This window comes from Macaca thibetana, chromosome 4 (genome assembly GCF_024542745.1).
Source record: "Macaca thibetana thibetana isolate TM-01 chromosome 4, ASM2454274v1, whole genome shotgun sequence".
Classification (NCBI taxonomy): domain Eukaryota; kingdom Metazoa; phylum Chordata; class Mammalia; order Primates; family Cercopithecidae; genus Macaca; species Macaca thibetana.
In genome coordinates this window covers 70062965-70078736 of record NC_065581.1, presented here as the reverse complement: position 1 = coordinate 70078736, position 15772 = coordinate 70062965, and the positions used below count along the sequence as shown (strand labels likewise).

The following is a 15772-nucleotide window of genomic DNA, read 5'->3' as shown; positions in this document are numbered from 1 at the left end:
TAGCACTGAATTTCTCTACCATTAAAATACCATAGTATAAAACCAAATATTATTTTAAGATACTTTATAAATGTCATGTTTTAAATGATTTTCCTTTTTAAAATTTAGAGGCATCCATATTTCTAGGTAAATTACATGTCCATCTTTTTTGTTTGAGTGACAGACTAAGGAGGCTCACTGTTATATGAAGGCATGAGCTGACTTCAGAAAACTTTAGAATTGGCTCCTTCTACTCATTCCTGTATTTTCACCCTATGCTTCCGGATCTTGTCTGAATTTCTGTACCAAGAAAGCCTTTGTAATACTCCAGGGCAAACATTTTTATTGAGAGCCTACAGCATAACAAGGCTCTGTAACTGTGCCTAGCAGCCAAAGTTTGCAAGGTAAAACCCAGATTCCCTTAGAGATTTGGCTGAGGATTTGGGCTTGGTTATACTGTGAATGCACTCAGGTATGTAAACGTGGCCACTCTGTGTGCTACAAACACTGAGTTCTTCAGTGATCTCACCGCAGGTACAGGGACTGGAGTTACTCCTCATCCTGCAATTACTTGCCTAAAATTGGCCATGCTAAGGATAAATAACACTCTCACTTACTTCTGTCCAATTAAATAAATATTCACTAGTAAATAATTTGCATGTACTTCTTTATAATACAACATTTAAACACCAATTTTGGTCCCAATTGAAAGTCAATTAATGACAGGAGCAAATACTATGTTATTTAGCTTAACTGTATAATTTTAGAATTCTTGCCCACTTTAAAAAAATCTCATCCAATTTACAGAAAACAATTGGCTCACAGAGACTGTATTTATTTTTGTTTGCCCATTTCCTTTATTATCTCCTGTTAGAAACAATTTCTAGCATTGATTTGTTTATTCTAAATATGATGACAAAAATCCATTATATTTATTGTCCAGACTCCCGGTGCCCATGAATATGATCCTCAGGATATTAAGGGGAAATCAAGTTTTTGCTATTTTTGAACCGCCTTGACATTAGCAGTCATCATTTATAAACTGGCGGAAATTAGCCAGTATATGAAGGAGTTCTAACATGTATCAGCTGACAATTAAACTGAGTTGGATGGTCATCAGTGAAAGCACTTTAGCTATCAAACAATACCCAAGGTAACTATCTATACTCATGATAAAAAGATATTTTCATGTCCTTTTGTAACCCACACAATATTAAGCATGAATTATACAAGCAACTGTTCCTGAGCCATATCAGAGAGCGAAGGAAAAACAAAATATTTAACAATATTGCATGGGATGTGTTATAAAGGCTTTTACTTTTTTTTTTTTTTCAGTTTAGTAGAGGATCCATTTCCATCTTTAACTCCAAAGACGGCATAAGCCTTTCTACCAAAGGGGTTCTGAAAAGCTCCTCCATTGCTACTGATCAGAGACAAGAACTTTACACATAAAGAACACAGCAGCTATTGCAGCATTGCACAATGATGAGTAATGCTTTAGAGAGCATAAACTATGGAACCTAGGAAATTCTTACAAACATAGTAGTTGATATGAACTTAATACTGAAAATAGTGAATTAGGTAGAGATTAAGACTTAGTAATAAGAGGCCTTCAACAATAAATGGACTCACTAGGAACATATGTTTCTGTGTTGCTCAGAATCTGCTCCACAGCGGTTGTCTTTGTTCTTATAGAGAAATAAATGAAGTCTGTGTAATGGGTAAGGACACATAGGTGAGCTAACGTTTGAGCTGAGATTCGAAGAATGAATGGCATTTTATCTTGTGTGTAGGGGAAAGGGAAACTCATTCCAGTTAGGGAAATGAGATGAAAAGGCATAACTCAGGATGGAAGTGCATAACTCTCTCGACACAATACAGGATCCAGGTAGACTGTGTTTAGGGCTTTGGAAATGATATGGGATGAAGCTAGAAAGGCAAGAGAGTCTGCACTTAAAGGTCTGGGAATATCATCTTAAGCGGTTAAGTTTTACTCTACTGTGAAGGAGAAGTCTGAGAAGGGCAGGGACATAAGCCTATCTAGTCTCTATGCCCCTCTATAAGACAAAGAACCCTCTGTGGGCTTCAAGCACGTATTCCTTAAGCCTAGAATAGATGCAGAAAAGGAACTTCGCTCATGTTCTCTTGTTGGTTAATGAGGATTTGTATCAATTGCTTCTTTTAGCAAATCTTGGCTGACAATATGGAATACTGAATGAAGAAGAGAGAGGCTAGAGGCACCAGAATTCCTAGGAGGTCACTGCAACTGCTGGGAAAATGCAAGTCATTCTATGAACGAAGATGATTTGGAAGGTGGATATGAAAGAAATTGTAGAAGTCGAATTAATAGAATTTGGTGATTGGCTGGACTTCTGATGAAGGTAGAAAATTTTTATAACTCTGATGAACAGGTTGAGGATGATGCTTCTCTCAAAGATAAGAAAAGCCTTGAAGAGGCGAAGGGGTTTTCTTCGGCTGGGGAAGGGTGGTGCAGGAAGAAAAGGAAAGAATCATGCTCGGGACACCTAGAGTTCAAAAAGCCTGTTTGACTTTAACATGGAAACATCCGAAATGGGGCTGGGGCTTAAAAGGCAGCTAGAGATGTTAGCAAGTCAAGATGTTTGCCTGGATTTCAAATGCGTAACTTGATATTAGGAACTGCATCTCTGACTAAACTGCAAACCCAACCAACATTTTTATATCTACCTCCTGCCATGCGACTTTAAGCATGTATTCATTTATTTATTATGTACATATTACTGAGCACCTACAATATGTCAAGCACAGTTTTGGGTTTGGGAATGCAGCAAACAGGAGATTAACTTCCCTATTGTTCCCAGGTAGATTATCTTCCAAGGGAATACTGACCAAAACTAAGTAACTAATAAACATCTATTTTTAGAAGGTATATACAGGTGGTAGTATAAAATTGTTTTATTGCTCCTCTGAATCTTAATTATGATTCATTATGTGGTTATGCATGAAATTAATAAAGTTTTTCTTATGCAGAAGTATGTGGGAGTACAGAGTGAAGTAACAGGAGGAAGTAGTAAAGCAAAAAATTATTGAGCTTTCATCCAGAGAAGATTCTCCAAGTGAGCTTTTCAAGAAAACCTATTGGTGTTCTATTAGTTGCTTACATTTTTTCCCAATTGTCATTATGGTCATAATTTAATACAAAGAATGATGATGTCGTATATCCACCCATGCTGAGAATGTGTCAGATGTGCTTTCAAAGGTAGTTCCAAGCGGCTATTACCTGAAGTAAATATTACACAAAATAAATTAAATCTTATTAGATTCAAAGATTGACAACAGTGACAAACAGATTAGAGTATTTTAAAGCTGGTCTTGCTTTTAGGATTCAGAAGTGTTCATTCGTATGCTAGGCTTGCTGCTCTATGCTACTCACTTCAGAGGATATATTCTCTTACTTTCTTGAAGCGCCTTCTTCACTGGCTTCTTAAACCTGGGACTCTATGAATTTCTCTGTGACTATTCCTTTGCTATTTCTTTGTAAGCTCATTCCCTTCTTCCAAGTCTATAAATGTAGGTGTTCCCCAGGGTTTTATTGTAGATCTGTTTCTCTTTTTATGTCAAACTCTTTCCTAGGTAATCTATCCATCATTCATTCATTTCTAAAACAAACATGTATTCAGTACCTCCTGTATACCAGCACTGTTCCATGCATTTGAGATACACCAGTGAACAAAACAGATAAAATCCCTGTCTACAGAGAACTGAAACTGTAGCATATTTTGATCACTATACATATGCTTTTGACCCCCAAGTTTATATTTCCAGTCCATCTGTTCTCTGAGCTCCAGATTCATTCACTGACTGATTCTTCACTTGGATGTTTCAGAAGCATCTCAAATTCAGCATGGCCAGAATGGAACTGTCAAGTTGGGGATAAAATTATGAGTCCAATGTTTTCCACTTCTAAAATGGAACCAACTTCCTTCCATCTGAAAAACCCAGAAATGTAGAAGTAATCCTTGTCCTATCAACTTCATTCTTAAAGATCAATCTGCTTCTCTCCAACTCCACTGTCACCATCCCAAATTTAGCATACTTTATCATCTGGGACCTTTGGATAGGTCTCCCTGCACCTATACTTTCCCTACTCCAATTCTCCACAGTCAGATGATGTTTAAAAACGCAGATCAAATCATGTCAGCCCTTTAGAATAAAAGCAAAAATCCTTCACAAAGTACGCCAGACATTGTATGATTTGGCTTCCCTCTACCTCTCTCATCTCTCCAGGCACCACTCTCATGTGTCATCTCTAGCTTTGGCTTTCTTTCAGATTCTCAAATGCACCAAGTGCTTTGCACATGTTGTTCCTTTATGCTTCTTTTCAAGGGGTTAACTCTTTTTTTTTTTTTTATCAGTCTGCTATTGCTGCCATAACAAAATGCCACAGACTAGGTAGCTTAAACAACAGAAATTTATTTTCTCACAGTTCTGGAGGCTGGAAGTCCAAGATCATGGTGTTGGCAGGGTTGGTTTCTCCTGAGGCCTCTCTGTTTGGTTTGTAAATGCCTACTTCTTGCTGTGTCCTCACATGGTCTTTTCTCTGTGTACATTTATTCTTAATGTCTCTTCTTCTGACAAAGAGGACACCAGTCCTATTGGATTAAGGCCCCACTCTTATAACCTAAGTTTACCTTAGTTACTTCTTGAAAGTCCCTATTTCCAAATATAGTCACATGGGGAATTAATTTCCACATATTTGCTAATTTTCCATGATTCTTCCTGTTATTGATTTCTAGTTTTCTATTACTATGGTCAGAAAATATATTCAATATGATTTGGATCTTAATTTTGATCTTGTTTTGTGGCCTAACCTACTATCTATTCTGCAGAATTTTCTGTGTATACTTCAGAAGAATGTATATTCTGTTGCTATTGGGTAGAACGTTTTGTATATATCTCTTAGGTCCATTTGGCCCAAAGTGTAATTCAAGTCCAATGTTTCTTTATTGATTTCATGTCTGAATGATATGTCCAATGCTAAAAGTGGGGTATTGATGTCCCCCACTATTATTTTGTTGCAGTCTACGTTTCTCTTCAAATATCTTCATGTCTGCTTTATACATTTAGATGCTCCAATGTTGGATGCATATGTATTTACAATTGCTATATTCTCTTAATCAACTGATCCTTTTATGACCACATAATAACCTCCTTTGTACCTTTTTGCAGTTTTTGACCAAAAGTCCATTTTGTCTGAAATAAGTATAACTACCCCTCTTCTCTTTTTATTTCCACGGAAATATAGTAATTTATCCCATTCCTGCACTTTCAGTCTGAGTGTATTTTAAGGTGAAATTAGTCTCTTGCAGGCAGCATACAGTTGGGTCTTGTTTTGTTTTGCTTTTTAAATTTTTTTTAATCCATTCATCCATTCTATGCCTTTTGATTGGATAATTTAATCCATTCACATTCAAAGTAATTACTGAAGGTTAAGAACTTACCAGTGCCAGCTTAATTGATTTCTGATTGTTACATTGAGAGTTAAATAAATTTTGAATTTTGGGGGGGACACAATTCAGTTCTTAATAGAAACTTTCCCTGATTCCCTTGGGTGGTAGGCTCCCAGTTATCCATTCTCTTAACATCTTGTATTTGTTACAATGCACTTTTGCCATTTGTAATAACAAGCACTGCTTGCCATGTAGAAGACCAGGCCTTTTCCTATCTCACTGACCTTATCTGTTACTATTCTTTCCCTCACTCACTCCATTCCTCTCTAAACATGTTATCCCAACCCCTCAAATTTTCTATGCCCTTATACAGCTTTATTTTTCTTCATAGCACCACCCGCCATATAGTATTTACTTATTTGTTTATTTGCTTACTGTTTAATTTGTGCACCAGAATGTAAGATTCATGGGTTCAGGTACTATATTCCACAAATCTAGTATAGATTCACAACATGGGGAGCACTCAATACATATTTTTTGAATAATGGGTGTATTTACTTGTATAGTTATTTGATTCTTACTGTTTTCTCCACCAGAGGGTAATCTCTGTAGTACAGGAAGAATGTCTGTTATGCTCACCAGTGACTTGGCACTTAAGATCTAGTGGCTAGCACATGGTATGTTCTGAGTAAATATTTTTTAAACGAAAGAAAAAAAAAAGCAAAAGTAGTGAAAGTTTATAGAAAACATCTTGAAACAATTTGCAGAACATGACGAGAAGTTGTAGCCATTTCTAGTGATTTCACAATTCATTTTGACTTAGCTGGGGTATACCCTCAGTTTAAGCATGTCTTTTCTGGGCCAAATCTCTGTTGGGGCCATAAAACCGCCATCAGAGTGTTATGTATGTTATAGGAGAAAAGAGAATGACAGAACTTATATTTCTAGAATCATTTACTCTCCAAGGATCAAGTGTAACCCCAGATTGTTATTTTTTTGGATGGTCCTTTAGTTTACTAATGAATGGGATTCCAAGACCAAATTATTTGGATGTTTTGTATGGATTGAAATAAATGTCCTAAAAACAAGGCAATAAAAGCATACTTTGAGACTAATTTCTACTTCAAACCAAGTGTTATTAAGAAAGTGGCTCTATTTTCTATGCATGTTTCATTTTTAGAGAATCTTAAAAGGAAGGAAAACTGATCACTGGGCATGGTGGCTCATGCTTGTAATCTCAGGACCTTTGCAAGGCCAAGGTGGGTGGATCACTTGAGGATAGGAGTTCAACAAAACTGGTCAACATTATAGTTAGATTATTTTGGAATTTGTCAAAAAGTAGAAGGAACTTAATAAAAACTATATATATCATATTTGCAAATTCTTAGAGAATTGTGATCTTTCTCTTCCAAAATATCATGGTAGGAACCTGAATGCTTCCTGAAGAGTACTTGTGCCAAAAGAGTACTTATACCTATTGTCATTTTGATTTGTTTTTCAACCTAGGGAAAAGTTTGAAAAAAAAATATTTGTGGGCTGGGTGCAGTGGCTCACTTTTATAATTCCAGCACTTCAGAAGGCCAGGGGAAGTGGATCACTTGAGCTCAGGAGACCAGGCGGGGCAACATGGCCAGACCCTGTCTCTACAAAAAATACAAAAATTAGCTGGGCAGGGTGGTGTGGGCTTATAGTCCCAGCTAGTCAGGAGGCTGATGTGGGAGGGTTGCTTGAGCCCATGAGGCAGAGGTTGCAGTGAGGCGTGGACTGCAGCAGTGCACTCTAGCCTGGGCAATAGAGTGAGACCCTGTCCCCCCCCGCGACAAAAATTATATGTTTAATAAGCTCAAATGTAGCTTTTTCTTCTCTTTGCAATAGGGTAAATTTTGAAGTCATTTCATGTCTTTAAGAACATCTAAAAGAAGTTTCCCTTTTATACTTCAAAATTTTTTTCCAAAATTTTCTCCACCCTCTTTTCCATTTCACATCCTAATACATATAATCACATTTTTCCAAATATTTCTCCATCCTCTTTTCATTTCATGTCTTAATACATATAAAATATGTCTTCATGTGAAAAATTATTTGAAAAAAATAAAACTCATGAAGTTTTGCCATTTGGTTGTAATTAAAATTTAAATATCAACAAATACATTGGCAAAAACCCAAATAAAACAAAAACCTTATTGTAGGAGGTCGTATGATTAAGAAAGTAAAGACTATTGAGAAGCACAGATCAAAGAGTAAATCTAGGAAGAGTAAAGAGAGCTACTAACAAGGATTACTGTATTCCTCCTCTGTTTTGCCCTGGATAGCTGGTGGAAACAAAATCTTTTTAATTCAGATTTCATCAAGACATTCTGGCTTGAGGCAGTGGCTCATGCCTGTAATCCCAACACTTTGAAAGCCAAGGTGGGAGGACTGCTTGAAGCCAGGAGTTTGAGACCAGCCTGCAAAATAAAAAAATTAGCCGGTTGTGGTGGCACATGTGGTCCCAGCTACTCAGAAGGCTGATGTTGGAGGGTCTTTTGAACCTAAGATTTCGAGGTTGCAGGGAGCTACGATTGTACCACTGCACTCCAGCCTGGGTGGCAGAGTAAGACTGTCTCAAAAAAAAAAAAAAAAAAAAAAAAAAAAAAAAGTTCTGTGTCTGATGAATGGTTAAACATGTACACATAAAATTTATAATTTATAATTGGGATCTAGTTCACATTCTGTCCTAAGTTAACTATTATCAGGTTAATGTATAATTTAAGTTCCAGGAGATTCAAGGATCATGAAATAAATTGAACACTTAAGCATTTTATCTTGGCTATAATTTTTCTCAAGGCATTTTTTGGATAGTTTTCAATATTATGCATTTCAACTAACAAATATAAACTTTGTTTCATTCCCTACTGAATCCAGATATAAAGTATAACAACGTTATTTTTAAAATTCTGAAACAAACATATACGTACACACATATAAGGATAATGCCTGTAGGTGAGGACACAGGACACAATGATCACATACAGAACAGTCCTATTATCAATACAAATTAATACTGATTTATGTTAATTATACTATTATTAATTTGGGCTTTCTGCCTTGATATTTAGAAGAGTATTAGTCAACACTGGTCTCCAGTAGGATAGGCAACATTCGTAAAATCCAGATTTGCAATTTAGTAATGAAAATGTTCAATACTTTTAAAAAGCGGGTGACTTTGTGAATATGCATGCATAGCCAAAAGCATTTATGAAGTAGCTAATTGTAATTTCCAGTTGAAAACCTTGGTTGGTGCACATGCCTAAATGGGTGTACACACATACATGCACACTCGTAGTTTGTATGATCATGTTAGCTAAACATCTTTGTCCCTGATATAAAAACCAAGAAACAATTAAGTTAATAAATTTTCCGTAAAAGTAAATACTGGTAGAATGATTATGTTAGTATACATGTCTTCATGTTTATGAATATGAATTAGCATGAAAAATTATTACATGTGGTTCTAAGTATTGTTCTTTTGACAAGAGGGAATAGATAAAGATCACATTTTATAATTACAGATGGTGTAGATTACTATAGAAAACTATTCTGTTCTTTTTATGAACGTTTGCAGTAGTCACAGTCTCCTTTTTGGTTAAATTAGGCTTTTGTTTTCATTCAGGTATGTAAAAGGCACCTTGATGCTTTCAAGGCCTCTATGATATCAATTTAGGTTGCCATATTAGGAACTGACTAAGGTAAAGAACCTATCGCTTAAAGTAGTTAATATTTTGTCATTCACTTAAGCCAATACCGAGAAGTGATTTGAGCATGGGAATAATAAGAAACAAATAGTTACAGATTGATACTCTTAAGCTGATTAAAAATATGTAAATATATACATTCTCATATGGACTCAGATTCTTCAGTTATAAAATTATGCATATATATGAACATATTATTCACATAATAAATACTTTAGTACCCACCACAGGGCCATGAGCAAAGTAAGCCATCTTTTAAATTTTAATTGTAACAAGATATTTTATAAAATATTAAATTTATTAGAATCCCTCATCTTACAGAAAACATCCTTTCCACTTCAGAATTTGTACTCAAAACATGTTAATGCTCCTGCTTTAATAAAATAAGAAATAATAATGGCTAAATTTACAGTGGTAGATAAGATGCTTCTGTTTTGATCCATTCAATAATTCATGATAAAAAGAAAAAACACAACTGTACTTTAAGTGACATTTTAATCAAATTTGATTTTTATAGTGCTTAATATTTCTGATTTTTGCTGCCTCATTTAATCAAAATTCCGAAATAAATTAACCAGCTCTTCGTGCAGCAAAGATTTGTCCAATGTTTAGTGCAAAATCAATGTATGCAAACATAATACTTCATTTTAATAGTTTGTTATTTTTTCTTTTGTTTAAATGTTCACACACACACACATACACATACACACACAAAAACCTCATTTCTTTTTGGTAAGAAGCAATACCAAAAAGAATAGATTTTTCTATCTTATACTACATTTCTTATTTTGATAATTTATTTCAGGGAATTTGAGCCTGTCAACATTATAACAATATAACAAATTACCTCCCAGATTAAAGTAATAAGGGTATAAAATCTGACAGCTCTTTTGTGTTAAAAATTAGGTCTGATAATTGCTTTGAAATTTTCTTCTCTATCTTATTTTTTAAAGGGACCACAAAATCCTACAGGGGAAGAGATTACATTTTATGAATTTTGATTTATCTTATTAGCTGTGTTTTAGCAAAAAAACAAACAAACAAACAAAAAAAAAAACCCAAAAACAAAAACAAAAGCAAAAAAACTTGGACAGTAAAAGCTCTAGGCATTTTTAAGAATAGTTACACCAAAATGCTTCAACATGTCAATCTGCACCTACTTAAAGTTTCCTATTTTAAGAAAGCACAAAGCTTCCACAAAGAAGCAACTTGCATTTCTTTTAGTCTATAGAGACAATTCTAACATCTATATCTTGGCAAAGGATATCTGTATTATTTATACATGTCAAACATTGAGAAAAGAGTAAATGGATTCAATACAAAGACATATTCTAGCTTTATTTTCTGCGGTTTAGCCTATTGATAACTGACAGACACGCAGTGAATTCTAATGATCCAGGATATCAGTTCTCACAACTTGACAATATAGACTGAAGTGAATAAGCAGTTATTTAGTACGCCCCATGGTGGAAGTAGCGAGAATGTCACCACCTCCCTATATGGTTAAGGGGAATGATGTGTTTGGGATTTGGACTGAACACGAAGGAAAGAATACCAGGTGGAAAAATAGACTGAGCAAAGTCAGAGAGGCAGAAAAGAATAAAAATTACTGGAGAAACACTGACTAGTTCAGTTTATTTGGAGCAAAGACACCATGAAAGAGTCATATTAGAAATAACTTGAAAGGTGGGCCTAAGCTATTGTGTAGTCAGTGGTGTGCCTCCACATTTCTGAACTGAGGAGGGCATAATAAAATTTACAAAGGTAACATTTTCTCTGTAAACAACTTATACATTTAATGCAATAGCATTATAATTATCTTTTAAATGTAATAAACTTAGTGGGGTAGGGAAAGACATAGCATGTTCTTTGCTGTATCACCAAATCAAAAGATTTGCAATAGGATTAAGATACACAAAGATCAGATAGTAACACTCCATATTTTAAAAGGTAATTCTAAGCAAAGAGGAAATTTTATATTTTACATGAATGGAAGTAAATTTTTTATCATTTATAATAATTAATATCCCCTTTTCCTTAGGAAGGAACCCATCAAATTATAGAATTTCTATAGGCATATGTCATTCTACATGTAATTTTATTTTTTGCAAAATATTTACTATATCGTGCTAAGCAAAGAAAGCCATTACTGCAGTTGCCTAAATTAACTTACTGAGTACCTCTGCATGCAGTCCTGCAGAATTCTCACTGGATAATTTCTGAGAAATTGGGAAAAAAAACAGAGTAATTTATAAAGACAAAAAGAGCATGCATATTGTGAATGTATTATTTAAAGATTTAAATAATAAACCTGCAAATATTTCAGCTTGCTTTTAGAGGTTTTAGAAAACAATTTTAAAGAATGAATTTAATATGATTTTACTGTTACTCCATAAACATAGGGAGTAATATTTCTCTAAAGATTTATAATTACATACATAAAGGAGAGGAAAATAGGAAATGACCTTCCCCAAAGCCTGATTTTTGATCATAAAATCATATCTGAAAATGTGAAGTTCAACCCTAGAATAGAAACTGTTGTTAAAAATTCCAAAACAAAATTAACACCTATGTTAGGTGCAATTATCAGTATTAAGAAAGAACTAAGCTAGGACTCATTTTTATTTTCATAGAAAAGTATGGTTTGCCAAATTTTTAAGGCACACAAATTATCACACAAAATGTTAGTATTTAAAAGCAGCCACAAGTAAACTATTTAATGAATTTTCCCTTTCTAAAAATCTTATTTTAAGAGAAAATCTCTTAGAATGAGTAGTTTTAAAATTTCACAGGAACAGCAAATATATCAACTGTATTCATCCTAGGTAATTACTTTCTTTGCAGGGCCATATACATTCTTGCAATCTAGCTGAAAATTGAAGCACACATCACAAACAGAATTGGATTAACAGAAAATGGTTTTTAAAAACCAGACCATATGAAGGAATACTTAAAAATACTGACATACATCTAAACCACCTAAACTTGCTGCTTTATAGACTGAACTGGGTTCTTTGCAAGTGCTTCTTTACAGGAATTTACGTCTGTGTACCTTGGTTCTGGCCAAATAAAATATTTTTTAAGAAATGGTTTAACTAACTATTTTCAGCCCTTCTGGTTTTGTTGGATTAATATGACATTGTTCCAATCCTTCAGAAATTAACACTTTACTGGAGGAGGTAGACGCTTAACTATAAAAAAACAAAAACAAAAACAAAAACAAAAACCACACACACACACAAAAAACATAGAAGTGCAGTAATTCAGATATGCCCAGGATGTGGGCTCATTGACAAAGGTCATTCAACCAATGTCTGGAGGAGGTGATATGGGAGCTGAGTCTAAAAGAAGAAGTTAGAGTAAGAGCAAAGAGGATGAACGTTAAGGAGCAGCATAAGATGCTGGGAAGGGCAGGACACTGCAAGAAGTTCAGAGTTGCTGGAGTGGAGTTGAGAGTCTCAAGGGCAGAGTAAATGACAAACAACCACCACTTTTGCCCACAAGGAATATAGTCTGCTCTAATAAAAGCTTGTCTGCTATAGACTAGTTGTGAGGAGCCACTGCAGGGGTCTAGCAGCAGGGTGACAGAAACAGATATGCATCCTTAATACACTGCCTTGTGGCTGTGCAGAGGACAGAAAGCAGGGGAACAATCCACATAGGAGACTGAATAAGAGAGAGTTGAACAGGGATTGAGGCAGGTCAGTGATGGCAGGATGGAGAGGAAGATAAAGATTAGTAAAGTCCCCTTAAAAGTAATCAAGACTGATTCTAAGGAAGGAAAAAGGCTGAACACGCAGAATGATAATAAATATGAATGATTTCTTTTTACCTGAATCTGCCAAAAGTGTACCTTCATGAAGTGAAATCATACTGTAAAGTTGCCATTTTTCTTTTAATCAACTGCAACGAAGTCTAGGGAAATGTATACTACTTGGCAATTAGAACCCATATTTGTATCTGAATATTCTGTGTGAATGGGTCACATGCTGAGGACGTGGGAGAACATCACAACTTATCTGATGCTTCACAGTCCTCAGGGCTAAGTCTTAAAGCATTTCCACAGAAAGTGGAACAAAACAAAGGGAGCTTTTGTTCCTTAAAAACACATCTTTCTCTACTTCGATCATAGCGATTTATTCCAACATTCCAGGCATTTAATAGTTTTTTTATCACTTGCAAAAAATTACCTGTTTCCTAAACCTTTTCATACTCCTTAAGGAAAAAAAAAAAAAAAAAAAAAAAAAACAACTTGTATTTCCTTGATCTTGGCCAATAACTCAAGAATGCTCATATTTATTTCCCTCGAGCCACATGAATTCGTGATTGTGTATTTGGTTCCTACCGTTATCTAAGCAGCCCTTCACATTGCTACATAAATGTTAGTATTTTATCTTTGCTCAGCCTCACACTCATAATGTATCCTTATTGAAAACTCATTTGTTTGTAAATGTTAATTTATTCTGAAAGGGTATTCTGGGACAACATTACAAATTAAGAAGATGGGCTAAGAAAATAATTTGTATTTGCTTTGAATTATTCTGTAATTTTATTGTGCTGTGGAAAGAATGTAACAATTTAGTTGAGCATTCTCTCTAATAATGATGTATGAAGATGTAACATGGAGTTTATTTAAATACATCAAAAACCATCCCACAAAAATTAAAAAATATTAGCTGGGCATGGTGACTCACACCTGTAATGCCAGCACTTTGGGAGGCGAGGCTGGTGGATCGCTTGATCCCAGGAGCTGGAGACCAGCCTGGGCAACATGGCAAAACCTTGTCTCTTCAAAAAATACAAAAATTAGCCAGGCGTCATGGTGCACACCAAGCTACTTGGGAGGATCACTTGAGCCCCAGAGGTGGGGGTTGCAGTGAGCCGAGATCGCAGCATTGCACTGCAGCCTTGGTGACAGAGTGAGACTCTGTCTCAAAAAATTAAAAATAAAAATAAATTAGCCAGGCCCGGTGGAGGTGGGAGAATTGCTTGAGATCAGGAGTTTGAGGCAGTGAGTCATGATAGTGCCACTGCACTCCAGCCTGGGCAACAGAATGAGACCCCCAACTCTAAACAAAACAAAACAAAAGTCAAAAAAAGAACCGGCCCCACAAATCTCTATTTCTTTTCTTCATATGCATGGAGTACAAAATAATTCTTAGCTATAGAATTTGTAATAATATCTATTTACAAAATTAACAAATTTTTTATTCATTCTTTGACTATTTTATTTGCAAAACTGATACCATAAAATTTGCTTCTTGCTCTTCAGAAGTTAAAAAAATTGTCTAAAGCAGTGTTTTTGAGGTTAAACCAAGCGGAGTTTATTTCAGAGGGTCTGAAGTTGGGGTAAAAAGCCTTAAACATTATGTGAGTTTCAGTTAACTGTGGCACAACTACAGTAAAACAATTTGGCTGATTTTGTTAAATTTTCATGAATATGAAGCTTTAATTAAACATCCTTTTACTGTGAGCTGGTATTTAACAAATAGCCTTCTATACAAAGTACACCAAAATACAATTTATTAATCGCTCAGAGAGTCATTTTAGTAATTCAAGCTACTAGAAATTTCCCCTCCTATCTTTGGTACTAAAGTCCCATCTAGAAATTGTGTTGCTGTTGTTGTTGCTGTTGCATGTCTACAATGAACTTAGTAAACAGCAATGTAGTCGCATGACAGAAGAGTGAAAACTATATGATTTGCTCTTAAAATTACAGGGTATCTGATGATTCTAGATAATATTAATACTTCTTTTTCACCTGGTCAATTAAGGTAGAAAGAAAACCTCCACAGAGGCTTAGCCAAAGGATGGGTTTGCTCAGCCATTCTGGGCCTTTCACCTGGCCTCCATGATGGAATGAAAGAGCCTGTGCTGGGAATGTGCCAGTGCTTGGTCTCTGCCTTGTGTAAGGTTGCTGGAGGACTGGCTGCAGCGCCACCGTTGCTTTCCCCCTCAAGAAAGTGTATAGGATCATGGTGGAGTGAATGGGTCGCTATTTTAGGAATAATCTTGTATCTGCTAGAATTTAGGTTTAAAAAGTAATTTCTAAACTTTAGATTTTTATTGCACTATGTCACTGGTTTGAAAAAAGTTACTTGTGACACATCAAGCAATTTTCACTGTGGTTCAGAACCACAGAACTGGATATTGTGTTTTAAGAGTAGACACTCCACCAAAACCTAATCAATCTTAAAAAAATAAAAAAGAATGGAAAAAAGTTGAATGGTCCTGAGCCAGAACAGTGATGGTAGGGATGGAATTATTCATGGCAGAAATTGTTTGAAGAATTCAGAATACCTTAAACTAGGATAGATAGATAGATAGATAGATAGATAGATAGATAGATAGACAGACAGACAGATAGATAGACAGATAGATGTAGATGTAGATATACCTATACAGATTGGCCATTTATCTCTTTGAATGCAGATAAAAGACTGGACCCTAAAACCAAACAGAACCGAATTTGTATCCCAGCTTTGTTAATTATTAGTTATGTGAGCTTCCTGCCCATTTAAGAGTTGGGATAACAATAATGCCTAAACATAATAATAACGTGACAAAACATACGACTGTTTTGATGGCCAAAGCAGCTGATTTTAATATTTTACATTTATTGAGTGCTTA

At 35.2% G+C, this 15772-nt stretch overlaps 1 protein-coding gene and 1 long non-coding RNA gene across 5 annotated transcripts in view; both read right to left on the bottom strand.

Moving 5' to 3' along the window:
• Positions 1-15772, bottom strand: part of KCNQ5 (potassium voltage-gated channel subfamily Q member 5) — a 567929-nt gene that overhangs the window by 475988 nt on the left and 76169 nt on the right. The gene's annotated exons all lie outside the window — the stretch shown is intronic.
• Positions 1-15772, bottom strand: part of LOC126952150 (uncharacterized) — a 48201-nt gene that overhangs the window by 19140 nt on the left and 13289 nt on the right. The window contains exons 2-3 of the long non-coding RNA XR_007724804.1: positions 11316-11361; positions 3120-3238 (exon numbers count right to left, since the gene is read on the bottom strand). This is a non-coding gene — a long non-coding RNA (uncharacterized LOC126952150). The remainder of the gene's footprint in view (positions 1-3119; positions 3239-11315; positions 11362-15772) is intronic.